The 11860-nt window shown below is 34.2% G+C and overlaps 1 protein-coding gene across 1 annotated transcript in view; it reads right to left on the bottom strand.

Annotated features, from left to right (window-relative positions):
* The window catches only part of ARPP21 (cAMP regulated phosphoprotein 21), a 155968-nt gene extending 144128 nt beyond the window's left edge, over positions 1–11840 (bottom strand). Inside the window, exon 1 of the mRNA XM_011355055.1 lies at positions 11724–11840. The gene's annotated coding sequence lies outside the window, so the exon portion shown is untranslated. The remainder of the gene's footprint in view (positions 1–11723) is intronic.
* Between the last annotated feature and the right edge of the window lie 20 nt (positions 11841–11860).

The raw sequence follows: 11860 nt of genomic DNA, 5'->3' as shown, positions 1-11860 counted from the left end.
AGGTCCTACTTATAAAAGGTCAAACCTACTATCTGTGCAGATGCACATCTTCTAGAAAATCATCTGGACTTTAGGTGACCACAGATGGCCTATCTTCACTGAACCCTTGGCTTGAAAGTGCTTGTCATGTATAGTATGGCTGTGCTAAAAATGAACTCCAATTATGTATGAACAAAATACCACCTTATGAAAACATTCTCAAGATTGGGAAGGATTTTAAGGGGGATGATTTATTTATGTGAGGCCTATGGTATCAAACAAAGGTTTTGATAAAGGTAAAACTAAGGATAAGCAAACAAATAATACGAGCACTAGGAAAAACATAAATTAATAATACTGAGCACTGGACTAAGTACTTCATCTAATTCTTACATCCAGCCCATTTTAGAAATGAGGAAGCTGAAGTTTAGAAAGCTTAAGACATTTACTAAGTTGCAGGGTGGACTCTGAACCCTGATCTGGAACCCCATATCCTCTTTACTTAACCAACTATTCTCGTAAGATTCCCTTCTAATCATTTCACTCTTATTTTGTAGCTTTAGCACTTATTTTCAAGGCTAAAAATAAAAAAGTACAACCAAAATTTGTAGATAATGCAATATAAAATTGATCCTTGGATATTACACACACAAAAAATGCCATTGAATCATAGAAACTAAACCAGAAGAGCTTTCAGCAATGATATGGTATAATCCTGTTGGATTATGGGCAACTTCTAAAAGTAGTTTCAGGCCAAAATATTTGAACATGAACCAGGTCTAAGGCAAAGTATCCAGATATTTCTCTGCTCCCAAATATCTAAATATTTGTCTCTGCCAATGGAAAGAACTGCATCTTTTAAAATAAAATAAAACAAAAACAAAAACAAAACATCCTTCGGGTAGCCTATAGATCAAATCTTTTACTCCGCTGAAGTTTCCCTAGAAAACCATATGTAATCTCATCTCCTTCTAATCACAAGCTCTATTTTTTAATTTATTAAGGACTTTTATAATATCCTGAAATTAATACACAAATGTGGAATCTCACAACAAACTCGAAGAATAATTTGCCTTTAGAAAAAACTACTTTTAAGTTCTAAACATTTTGGTATTATCTGATATGAACTCGAACATATAGTTCATAATTCTAGTTCAATTTGAATCAGTTGCTTGCAGCTCTAGTAAGTAATATTGTAAATGTGTGATTTTAGAAAATAAAAAAAAATATATATGAGAGGCTCATCCCAATTCAATATACATTTGTCTTTTCAGGTGACCTCCTTTGTCTTGTTAGCTTCTCAACTGATATTTTGAGTTTGTGATCTAACTATCGGCAGAACTTTTCAACAACTTACCAGTGGTGCTCATTCTTCCATGTTTGTTTTCTGAAACAATATGGTTTCTACCCTTGATGCATACTCCTCATCGATTTTCCCAATCAACTTTACTGGTAAAGAAATAGTTTTCTAATTTGTCAAAGTTAATTCATATTGCTTTATCATCCAAAATGTTGTCCATCTATCATTTTGATTGAGAACTTCCTCATATTCTCAATCATTCAACTCGTTCAAATTCTTAAAATGAATCCATTCCGACCCCTTTCTAGTCAATGATTCGGTTCTTTAGCCGCAGCTAAAACGCATTTCTCTCTCCCTATAAAATTCCACTCAGCAAATTTCCCAAATGTTTAGCATGAGACCTGACAAGTAGGAAACCTTCAATAAATATCTGAAAATGAGAATGAACAAATGAATGAGTGATCATGACATTTTATGCAAAGACAAATCTTGCTGACTATCACATAGGAACTCAGCTCTCCTCAATACACATGTGTGGAAATTCATCTACTTTGACACAGTGTGATCCAGAATATATTTTTCTGACTTCCTGATGAGAATATCAGCTGTGTCAGAATCTACTACTTTCTACATATTCCTAAAGCCTCAGGGAAGAAAAAGAATGTGCTCCTTTGTCTCTCTAAATTAAGGTGCCAGGTTTTGGGTTTCTTTGGGAAGTGGGTGGGTGAAGAGAATTTCATTCAATCAGAACCACACTTGCTTAGCACATCTTAAAATATAAGAGGTAAATTAAGAAAGCAAACCCACTCCACTCTAACTCAGCTGGATCCCTTCCTTTAGGACTAGATTATTTTTATAGACAAGGGTAAAATATTAATTTGGTTTTCAATGGTCCTAAATGGATTAAATGGTTTGCCATTTAACCCTCATTTATCCCATAAAGCAGGAAAAGAAAGGCGATTCTCCTGTAGCTTGGTTAGAGTTATTCTGCTTAAGGCAGGAAGAGGGGTCTGGAATTCCCCACTTGGTCAGTATCTCCCCACTCCCCACCCCGCCTTCTAATCCAACACTGCCTCCTACTTGCCCAGACCTTCAGAGGAGTGAATTCTTTCCCCACATCCTGCATCACCTTCAGCACCGTTAATCTCTCCAAAGGCACATGTCCAATAAACATGATTAGTCTCTAGCTCCGTGTACCAAGGATTTGGAAATTATTTGTAAACTGGTCTTTGCCTCATCCTCTCTCCATGTAGATGGAAAAGTGATCTAAGTATTCAGTTTAAGCAGACTATTTTAGGGGCCTTGTTATTCCTTTTGAAGCCCTAGTCATTGCCTGAGATCTGAAGAAGAAACTTCTTTGTACGAGCCAATCTCCAGTTCAGTCGCAATTTATATATAAGGGCATCTCATTCTTCTTTTTCAGAAAGGTGAATGTCAAATCCTCTTAAACTGAAACTTTAGGAAAGAAATACAATTAAAATTTTACTTAGAGCTGATTTTGGATCTTGAATATTAGATGCCATTGGCAATATAAAGGTCAATTTTTAATTCAAGAAACTGATTAAATATCTGCCACATGTGAGCAAGAGCTGCTAAGGACAATAAAGAAAAACATATTGGGAAATATGCTTTTGGGCTCAGTTACTTTTTTTGCTTAATGTGAGTTAAATGACTCTTGTATTTAAGCATGTGTTTTATGCTTCTATATATGTATATATAAAAAATAATCTGTGTACCCTTTCCTTGTTTATTGTTTGCTTTTTCAGCCACTATTAGAATATCAAAAGTTATAAATTTATTCTCAGGTACCTTCTGAGAAGTTTCATTGGATAACTTTCTGATGGTGTTATCTCTCAGAAAAATGGCTGATATTCAAATAATAATTAAAAAATAAAGTGTGATTATCTGATGAACTTACTGCTTTGCACGACTCATTTTCTTATGCGCTGAACACTGCCTGCGGTGCTTCATTCGGGGGACCAACCGATAAAACCCTGTTACGAGAGAAGGTTCCCCATCCTCTGGCCATTTTCACATACGTGCAGAAATGATTCATTTCAGTAAAACAAGTGCAGATACTTGAGGACCAGAGGACAGATCAGCTGCCCAGCCTACGCAGCTCACTCAGTGCTTAGAGACGGGAAAGGAGAGGCTTCTTGGGGGTGCCAGGGAGCCCATCAGCTAGCCTAAAGATCCACTTGTTTTCAAGTCTCAGAGGAAGTTGAAAACTGTTTCTGTCTCTCGTCCACTCCAAATCTGCTGCTAACTGGCTCTCACCCAGTAGTGCAGGATTTAACATTAGTCCTCCATGGGTCCATTCCAACCCCTTTCTCGTCAATGACTCGGTTCTTTAGCCACTTCTTTTAGATGTTAGAAATTACACAATTAAAACATTTGGAGAAATCATACTTATATGTTCTTTTTTTTTTAGACAAATCTGAATTGGGCCATCCCTTCTCTTAGAGACTGACAGAAGATAATGGCCTTATTAAACATCATGATTCTTACATAATGCATACTCCCTGGATTAGTTACTGCCTTGGCTTGGCCTTTGATAATTCATGGGCACAGAAAGAGTAAAGCTAGTTCCAATTTTAACCATTCAACATTTTATGGGGTGGAAACAGAAGAACTTACTAAATTACTAACAAACTTTTTTTTTTTTAATTCTTAAAGAAAGGTTTATGCCATTTATGTAATCAGGTTAAATCTCTCTCTAAAGCTTTTTTTTTTTTTTTTTAATGAAAAGAAGATGGTTCTTTGTAGTGAATAATATCTATGTGCCAGGTATTTTGTTTCTGCTTCAGTACTGCAAGATAGGCCTTATCCTACTTTATAAATGAGAAAATTGAAGCAATAGGAATTAACAAAATTGCTAAAGTCACATAACTAGGAATTTGTTTAGATCAGATTGATGGTACTTCACAATTTAACCTGCAGAAACTATGAAGTGCAGAGAGGTTTAGAGTGTTGGCCACAATCACACTATCAGCTATTTATTCAGACCCAGAAGCCAAACATTGGGACTGGCAGTTCAGGTGGTAAATTGCACATTTAGGGGTGTAAGTTTTGGAGAAGTGAGATTTGGATGCACCACCATATTTGGGCCTTGTGTCCCCATACCTTTCCTTTTAATCCAAATTTTGCACATTTTTTTTTTTGTTTTTTAAACCTGCAGAATTCATTGGAGGCCTATGGATCTCTGCAGTAAAGTCTTCTTTCATTGTACACAGCAGCTACTTTCTCCCTGTCATGTGAGCTCTGAGCATACCTATGGTATACCTCCTCTCTGTTAGTTTTAACCTGGCTTTTGCTCGGAAGTGCCACTGAGTTCAAAACATATCTCCGTCTACAGCTTCCCACATCATATCTGACAAATAATGCAGACATTACAATTATTTGCATGATAAAATAATATTCCTCTTGAAAGGATAGTTACATTCCTTTCCTAAAATACGTAGGTATTTTTAATATATAAACTCTTTCACACTTAACTATGGATGCTTTCTCACTTCTTGATGCTGAAAAAAAAAACACTAAAAATGAAGTCATCCATAGTTCTAGATACAGACGATAATCAAAATAGTAATTAAAGATTAAAGCGTCCAGTTAGAATGCTTAATTGTGCTTAAGCAGATAGCAACAGCATGTACACACAAACATGACTGCATGCTATATTATTTAATTTTTCCAGAATTCTATTAGTAATTATGTGGAAATTTCAGGGTTGGTGTGAGATTTTAATAATCACAAAGGAAATATGTGCTGTCATCAACGTTAAATCAGCATCGGAGTAGAAAAAATAAATAATCGTTAATAGCAGCTAGTTGTTTGCAGTGGGATTTTTGAATTCATCTTTAGTGCTATGCCAGATGTTCGATAATTTCCTAAAATTCTTACAATACCAGCCTACCTAATTAAATTTTAAATAAATAAAAATAAAACTATATATTTTTAAAGTATTAGCTCATTCTCATAAGCCAGATAAAATAAATAGGATCATAAATATGACTGCAAAGTCCTGACAATTAATTAATTTGGTGGAATCCAATAACAATTTTTTTTCAGTCTGAAAAAATAATCCGTTTAATTGAAAAACGTGGAGTATATTACCCCATCCTCCTAGAAGAGTTTAAGGAGTCATCATTTAACTATAAACCTTAATCTTCTTTCTTGGAAAAAAATACTAAAGTGCCATAATTCCAATCAAAAGTTTTTAACACTCATTTTTTAAACATTTTAAAGAAGAAATGAGTATTCAAAGCTTGCAAATGCTGCCGAAAAATCTTGATTCCGTCACATGCTCATACGGAATCTACTTATTTCTGGTCCAACAGCTTTTTAATGATTAAATTAAGTCAGATGCCAGCAATGTTGCGATTTCTACTGAAGTTACACACATATTAATCAACAAAATGCTAAGAAAAACATGTCGATGCAGAGTATAGATATTTTCTTTATCAATAAATATTGGAACTTCATATGAAGATTTTACCACGTTGTTTTAGAAACATTTATATCTTACTTTTTTTTTAAATAAAAGCTGCAAAAACAATTTGATAGCTTTTATTTTTTTAGTGAGTTTATGAGCAAATAAAAGTTCAGTCTCTGAATTTCAGTGTTTTGTGCCCTTCCTTTACACTTTGTTGACTCATGGCTTGATTCTTCTAGACCTCTGTACAGTGATTCTTCTAGACCTCTGTACTGTACTGAACCTCTGGCTTGATTCTTCTAGACCTCTGTACTGTACTGAAAGCAACTCAAGCTACTAAACAATTTGATAATAGCTAGGCCTTCTGATTTACATGTCAAGGGATAGTATATTTGGACTTGTAGGACCATCAGACGTTTAGAAATTGATGTACCGTTTTGTTTTCTGAAGATGTTGAAACATTTTACCTCAATTATTGTTGTTGGTTCTCAGTTTTAACTAGATCAAAATATGTCAACATGCATTATTCTTTTTTCCTTTAAGGTATGATTCTATGGACTAGAACATTCTAAAGTGAGTATTGTATCCTGGCAATTAGAAGAAAATATGCTAAATGTTTGAGAAGCATTCCTCTGGTTTCCGTTTCTCTAGAGATGGTGCTTGTTCTTACCTCAAGTATTTAGTGTATAATAAAGTAGAAACCAACAATAATAAAAATATAAGAGAATGTGTGTCCATTATTAAGAATTCCAACACTCAATCTGGTTGAGAAGTCCCTGAGTTTTTCATTTGGATGTTTCTATCACAAAGACTTATTTCTTAACTCATGTGGATATTAGGGATTGATTACTGGGTTAATTTAGGTAGATAAGCTTTGTGAATATATCTCGATTAAAAAAAAAACCTGTAGAAAAAAAGACTGTACATTGTTATGCAATTCTGTGTAGAAACATTAACCACAAGATGCCAAATAAAACTACAAAATTTACCAAAATATTTGAAAGAAAAAGTGATATAATTGTTTTCCTGCTAAAAATCTTGAATCTTTTTTTTTAGTTGAAACCATATTTTATTTTTATTTATCTTTAAAACAATGTTATTATTTAGAGAAGTGATTTTATTGACAAAATCTTAATATTTTGTGTGTTATCCACAACAAATTTCTAATGTAAGAACTGCTGTATTCTTTTCGAAGTAGTATGAAATGTGAGAATGTGGTAAAAAGGTCTGGCTTTAAAAGGATTAATTATCAGTGGACCCTCTTTCCCCTTTACTTGAAGAAAAGTCTTTTATGGTGCTAGATAAAAGGAACAATTGTAGAGTAAATTACTTGTAAAATGTATGAATTTATGACTGAGGAATAATTATGAATATGTCCCTTGAATGAGACCATTTTGGACTAAATCTTTGGCATTTTAATAAGTCACAATTGTGATTTTATGTTAATAGCTATCACTTGACTGTAGAATTCATTTAAAAAAAAATCTTACATAACCTGTAGTATTGACATGTATATTAAGCAGGAGTTAAAAAAAAAAACAGCCAGAAGAAATTTCCTTGGGAAAAGTATGTAGAGAAATTTTAAATATTGATTTAGTATGGCCTTAGTCAGTGACTGGCAATACTAAGATCTACGCCAGCAGTTAGAAAAGAAGAGTGTAACATAAATGCCAAGGATTCAATTTGAAAATAGAGTTTCAACTTGGTATACTCTAAATAGTCCTTTTGTTTTTTAATATCTCCTCGATTGTCCCAAATAATTATTTTAATTCACTTTTTGTGACTTTCTCAAGGCACAGATATGTCCCAGTAATTTTAGGGAAAGGTACATTTGAAATGTTATTTGGGCATTTTATGCCTTAAGAAAATGTCACCAGACTACAGAGGATTTTGAGACCACAGATAACAATGTCACCAAACATTAAAAACTGGTGAATGAACTTTATACTCTGTCTCAAGCACTTTGTTCTTTATCAAGCATCTTATATTAATGTATACAATTTAATACATTATATCTCAGCTTATATTTAACCCTCACAGAAATGAAATGGTCATGATGTAAATTCAAATAAGAAACACTTTGAACATGAACATCCAGGGCCAACTTTAATCTAAAATGAGCAAAATTAATTTAAATTATAAGACTCCAAGTCACTGAAAAATATCAGTTTAGTAGAACTTGGCAAAAATACACCTTAAAGGAAACTAACACTCAGAAGCAAAGGTAGCTGGAGAAAAACAAATCTAGTCACACATACATCTTGTCAATATTCGTTTTTTACCTTCAATAGTCCTTCAGCATTTACTTATATGACTGTGGGAAATCATTTATCATATTTAACTTTATATGTTAGAATGAAAAATTAAAAAGCAAAGTCAGCAGAAATAGAGAGCCTTCGAAACCACAAATTTCCTAAAAAATAAAGATCCTTTGTCTAAAGAGAGGAAGTATATATTTTATAAGTTCATCGTCACTGACTTGAAATATGTTCAGAACTTTCCAGGTGACATAATGCATTTTTAGGGAAGCCAATTCTTTCTCTGATTAGAGATTCACAAATTTCTACATACGCTACCACCGTGTGGTACCAGTTAGAATGATGCCAGTACTTACCATTTGAAGAAATGGCTTTCAGTGTCGACATTATTTTTAAGCCCCATATTCTTTCCTAACCTTGCCACACAGCAGATCAGAATTAAACTAACTTATTACAAATGGTCCATTTGCAATTTCCAACCTTATGGACTTCGAACTGTCTCCCCATACTAATGAGAATTCTCAATCCTATTCACTTCTGGCTACGTTGTATATTGTGTCTTCAGTGGCTGACTCATTCCACACTCTACACATGTAGCTTATCATTATCTTGTCCACAGACAAAATACACATTGAATTCAGAGGCGTATAACTACTGACTTGAGAATCTTGAGAAAGGTAGCAGCATTGTGGTTCAGGTAGCATGATCACTAAGGGAAACATTACAGCCAGTGTGGATTATTTTCCCTTCTAGAAGTATGAAGTAGAAAACACAAACAACAACGAATTACAATAACTCCTTGCAATGTATTTCCCTTAGTAGTGTTTTTATTATTTTTCATAAAAATTGGCAAAATCCAGAACAGCTTTTTACATTGTTCTAACAGCTTTATTTAACAATAATTATATGACTCACTTTCCCATTTAATAAGAACTTCTCGCTTTCTCTTATGTTTGTTAATTTGGAAACCACTTAAGCATTTTTCTAATCGGCTTCTTCTTGAACAAAGAAATAACCTGATTATAGTATGTTGTTAATATGAAAATGATTGAACATTCTAACTTTCTACCTAAAGAAGACAAGTGTTCTGCATATATGCAAACATTGCAGACAGATCGCTTCTTATGTTTTTGTACTATAATATTAAGATATTTTCCCCCTCATTATTACATTCCAAAAATTATCAGTGCTGCTCTGCTACCAACATTTTTAAAGTATTTAACCTTCGGTAAGATAAGCTATTGTGCTTATCTAAAGTAAAGAGAGAAAACAACTTAAATATTCTATCGACTCAATCAAAACTTCCTGCTTCTCTCAGTTGCCACAATTCTAGACCTAAGCTCCAAGTTTATAAAAGAAAACAAAAAAATTTCACAAAGGCAGAGCTTCAAGTTATCATAATACCTTAGAAGGATGTTAGTTACTTTACACCCCTGATATTTTACAAGCTCCAAACCCTTCACTAGAACAATATAATAGGAATTTGAAATTATTTCTGTACTTCTCACCACCCAAGAATCTGACAGCTTGTATTAAAAATAGTATGTATGCAGGAACTCCCTGGTGGGTCTCTCCCTTAAGTTTTAAGGCACTCCAATTATCGAATCTTCTTTCTAAGCATTACTGGAGAGGTTTATGAAAACATACAAAAGTATTCAAGCATAAATCTCTCATGAAAATCAATTGATTTCTGTTAGCACAATATATTAGAACTAATTAAAATTACCATATCCAGCAGCCAATCTGTACCTTCCCAAATATCCTTTTCCAGTATCCATAACCACGCACGGCTCTGTCTTCCATCATGCTTCTTTTATTTGCTAAGTGAGGCGCTTGCTCCTTCATTAAATAGCATTAAAAATAGACTGAACAGAACTCCCCAGTGGAGCATGCTCTAACAGGGCTAATGCCAGTTCTCAAGGTAACTGTACTCAGCTGGGATCTAAGAGGGAAAGTCACTGGGAGATCAGCAATTTGCAAATCTAGTAGCACACACAAACCTGTCTAGGTCTGAGCTGAACACTGTAAAATAAATCAGCATGTAGTGAAATTAAGTCACTGAGAAGATGCAAGTCAATTTCTGAAGCATATAAGTTTCTTTAAATAGGACTCACCTAAACGGAGTATTCTGTTAAACAGGCATTCATCTACAACAACTTGGTTATATTATTTATCAAATAACATAAATCATGTCCAGACAGAGTAACTGAGACATGTATGCATAGCAGTCTAAATATCTTAGAAATTGCATGTAAACCAAATTATTTTAAAACAAACAATGGCATTGATGAGCAAGGATAGTAACAGGTAATGCTTTTGTATCTTTTGTGATGAGGAAGCGTACTCCTTAAAAAATATACTAAACTCCCAGAAAATTTAAAAATATTCTGTCAGTTGAAGTGCTAAAAAGAGATAAAAGAATGTGATATAAATGGAAATATAGGTTCAAACACAAATACATACCTTAAAAATCCATATAAACCTGAGAAGAGTACACATATAATTTCTCACATGCGATCCACATTAGCTGTGCAGCAGAAGCAATTACTGCCAAGATAGTAGATTACTTGGCTATCTGAACAAAACATAGCTAGAACTCTGACTTCCAAATGACTGCCTTTCATGAAAATGACATTAACTAAAATCATATTAAGACATGCAAGCCCCTTGGTGACACAAATACAGAGGATCAAAGGAGTAGGTGCATTTATTTTAAAGAGTATGTCAAAGGTTTTCTAACTTTTACCAAACGAAAAATGATTTTCTGTCATCTCCATTTCTCTGTTTTCTTAAAACAATCATAGCAGTTTTGATCTCCAAAGTGGGTGAGGAGGAGGTAGGAATCATTTATTTGGATTTAGTCAGCATTGGAGTGAAATCTTGTACAGATTCATTTCAACTTTGGGGAACGTCACTCTTGTTTAGAGAAGCTGAAGTGTCATACCAATCAATAGACTTAAAAAATCAGAAATCAAGTGGGTACCTGCACTTAAACACATTCTCATGAAAATGATTTCTACCAGCCTTGCATTGTACTCACTAGCTTTCCATCCATATAACTTTCAATTTCCTCTTTGGTTTTCATTTTAGGCTTGCACTCTCTCCTTACCCTGTATCTTGAGGAGGTGATCAAATACTGAACCTGAGCAGCTGACAGCAACTACATCCACTCCAGCTCTGTCTCTATGCATAAACATTGACTGAGTCGATTTTTCTTCCTGAGAAACTTTGTAAACACCAGTCTGATTCAACTCAATTCTTCCACTATCTCTACAACCTGCCACAGAAGACATTAAATTTGAGATTTGCCAGGAAACACAGATTTCAAACATGTAAAAATAAAATGGGAACATCTCTTTTTCCCCTACACCCCTTGAGAGCCAGGACCCCAAGTTCTGCAAGTGCAACAAAAAGGTTACAACTTTTTGCTCCTTGTATAGCACTCTTTCAAATGAAATAAGCTGTCGGAACTTTCTACCTTGATACCTGCATAAATCACTGCAGACCTCTCTGATGAAAAGAACTGCCCTTCTCAATTATCTTCCAGCTTTCCATTTCTGCCTCGTTTGGGGGGAGGGGGAGTTTACCCCACCTTTGACGAAACATAAAAACACAACACATATTTAACAACAGCTTTCTACAAACACGAAGGAGAAATAGAGACTAGAAAGGATTAGAAAGAAAAGCACAGATATACCGCAGAAAAAATCACAATAGGCGTGCAATGTTCACGTCGGAAGACCTTGATTATTACCTTGACCGAAAAGTGGATATCCCCCCAGCGTCTTGGTGCCTTGATCGATTTGATTTAGTTTTTGGCTTTTATTAGTATTATTGTTTCTCAATGATTGATTTGGCTGGATTTGTTTGATTTAGCTTGGCTTTTAAAAA

The sequence above is a fragment of the Pteropus vampyrus genome, unplaced genomic scaffold, assembly GCF_000151845.1.
Source record: "Pteropus vampyrus isolate Shadow unplaced genomic scaffold, Pvam_2.0 Scaffold1, whole genome shotgun sequence".
Classification (NCBI taxonomy): Eukaryota; Metazoa; Chordata; class Mammalia; order Chiroptera; family Pteropodidae; genus Pteropus; species Pteropus vampyrus.
This window is presented reverse-complemented; position numbering and strand designations above follow the sequence as displayed.